Source organism: Galeopterus variegatus, unplaced genomic scaffold (genome assembly GCF_000696425.1).
Source record: "Galeopterus variegatus unplaced genomic scaffold, G_variegatus-3.0.2 Scaffold6271, whole genome shotgun sequence".
NCBI lineage: Eukaryota > Metazoa > Chordata > Mammalia > Dermoptera > Cynocephalidae > Galeopterus > Galeopterus variegatus.
The window spans coordinates 27,381-30,059 of NW_007732382.1; the positions used below are offsets into that span (position 1 = coordinate 27,381).

Below are 2,679 nucleotides of genomic sequence, written 5' to 3' on the forward strand. Positions count from 1 at the left end.
ACAGGGAGTCATCCTCTCCGAAGTCCTGCACAGGGTAAAGAAGACTCTGAGACTGGCCTCTGTATCCAGTGAGCTGGGAAGGATAGCCATGTCTCCCAGGAAAACAAAACTCCTGCAGCTATGGGAGAGTTCCTTTCTGCTGCTCCCTTGCTCAGCCACAGCTGCCTGCCTGCGGGCTGTGCTGGCCTGGGCAGCAGGAACGCCCCCTCCCCACCATGCTGCCGGCCCAGACCCCGCACGTCCTTAAGTGAGGCCTTGCTCACTGGCTGCTCATCCGCGAGGCCCAGCCTAACATCTCCCCCAGCTCACTCCCTCTCAACTTTATCGAACTCAGCTCACGTGTCCCTCTTGTCCATCCTGCTGCCTGCTCATTTCACAGGGTGTTGCTCACCTCATGAGAAGCTTTGTTTCTGGAAGCTGGTCCTTTTTAGAGCAGGAGTTGGCAAATTTTTTCTTAAGGGGCCAGATAATACATATTTGCGTCTTTGTGGGCTGTGTGGTTTCTGTCAACTACTCAACTCTGTCATTATAGCACGAAAATAGCCATAACAATACATAAACTAATGAGTGTGGCTGTGTTCCCATGACATTTTATTTAAAGTTGGTGGGCTGGATTTGGCCCATGGGTTGTAGTTTGCCTACCCGTGGTTTAGATCCACCTCGATCCCACAACGATTTGAGACAGGTTTCAGTGACCGGGGTAACACAAGGGAAGGGAAATAGAACTATGAGGAAAGGAGACAAACACAAAACTAGGCAGGGACATAAACAACAGCCAGGAAGGGCTGATGCCCAGGATTTCCATAAGAAACGGCCCAATAAGCCTTGGCACTGTGATCTCTGCAGCCTCCCAATATGGGGTCTTAATGGGCCAGTGCTTAGGGGAAGAGTGGGCAGGAGGGGGCTATTGACTGCATTGGAGTCCCCTGATGAGCACTGGGCACCAAGTACTTCCCCAGCCAGCTGTGTTCTCTTTTGCAGAACTGTGCACAATGCTGGCTCCTTCCAGGTGCCAGGTGCAGTAAAATATTGGAGAGGGCAGCTGAAACCCATGCGTTTGCTGCGAAACATCACTCTGCTTAAAAGAGCCCTGTTCCTACCTACCATTTGAGGAAGCCTCAATAATAAAAATAGAACACCAGATAGCTGATTTGTCCTGCGTCATAACAGGTTCGTAAATGGTTCATACCTGAGTTGCTTATGAAAAGTTAATGGCTAGTCCATTCTGAGTTGACATATTTCTAGTCTAAGCTATTTCCTGAGTCAAAACCTAAGTCTGGAGGCAAATATGTTTCACTTGGAGTCTCAGATGGGATGGCATCTTGAGAGAGGGCTGGGAAGTTGGGTGCAGCCCCCATCTTGGGGAAGAGGGTGGGGGGCTTGGAAACCCACTTGGTCAGTTCAGGGCAGACTCCATCCCAAAGGGGAAGCCAGAGCTGCTCTCAGGGAGTCTAGCTGGGGCCGGCTGGCATTTCCCCTCCAAACCGCCTTCCTGACACTTCACACCCACAGCTCCTCCTCATGAGAGGGCCCCAGAAGCCAGTCTCAAGCTCTGGCGACCCTTGCTCTTGTCACTACCTTGGCGGAGTTACTTGGTCACGTGGACCACAGCATCCCTCAGGCTGAGAAGTGCCCCGGGCCCCAAGGGCTGCCCCAGGGCAGAAGTTCCCACAGATCAACCTGAGAATGATACCCATTAATAAAGCATGTTCTTTGAGAGGTGACAGACAGCAGTCCCCCTTTATCCAAAGATTTGCTTTCCACGGTTTTGATTACCCAAGGTAAACTGTAGTCCAAAACTATTACATGGAAAATTCCAGAAATAATTCATAAGTTTTAAATTGTGCACCATTCTGAGTAGTGTGACGAAATGTTGTGCCATCCTATGCTGGGGATGTGAACTATCCCTTTGTCCAGTGTCTCCACGCTGTAGACAGTCCCCTCCCATTAGTCACTTAGCAGCCGTCTCGGTCATCAGATCGACTGTTGCGGTATCACAGTGCTTGTGTTTAAGTAACTCTTATTTTGCTTAATAATGGCCCCAAAGTGCAAGAGTAGTGATGCTGGCATATTGTTATAATTGTTGTTCTATTTTATTATTAGTTATTTTTGTTAATTTCTTATTGTGCTTAATTTATAAATTAAAAGTTATCACAGGTATGTATGCGTAGGAAAAAACAGTATATATAGGGTTCATTTCTATCTGAGGTTTCAGGCACCCACTGGGGATCTGGGAACGTATCCCCTGCAGATAAGGAGGGTACTGTACATTGCCTTGTTTAATCCTCAGAGAAAAACCCTTGAAAGCCCCAAGTCATAAAACAAAACAAAACCCCAGTCCCCAGGGGGTAAGACAGTAGGGCTGTCCTTGAAAATATATGTATTCAGAGTCTGATCTCCTCTTACCTCCACTGCCACCACCCTGGGCCCAGCCACCATCTTGTCTGGGGATGGCAGAGACCTCCACCTCTGCTCCCTGCAGTCTCCTCCCCACACAGCAGCCAGGTGGTCCCTTTAAAGCAGATGCCAGGTCTCCTTCCTTGCTCAGAACCTTGCTTAGGGCCCTAGCCCTCAAGCTATGGGAATGATTTGACCCAGCCCCCCCCCCCCCGACCCCATCTCTTCCCCCTCTCCCCTTGCTGCTCTAATGTGCCTGGCCTCCCCCTCCAGGAACTGGCC

At 49.8% G+C, this 2,679-nt stretch overlaps 1 protein-coding gene across 1 annotated transcript in view; it reads right to left on the bottom strand.

Annotated features, from left to right (window-relative positions):
- LOC103606082 (follistatin-related protein 4) overlaps positions 1 to 2,679 on the bottom strand; it is a gene marked incomplete at its 3' end in the record, with an annotated part of 108,789 nt that overhangs the window by 19,421 nt on the left and 86,689 nt on the right. The window lies entirely within an intron of this gene.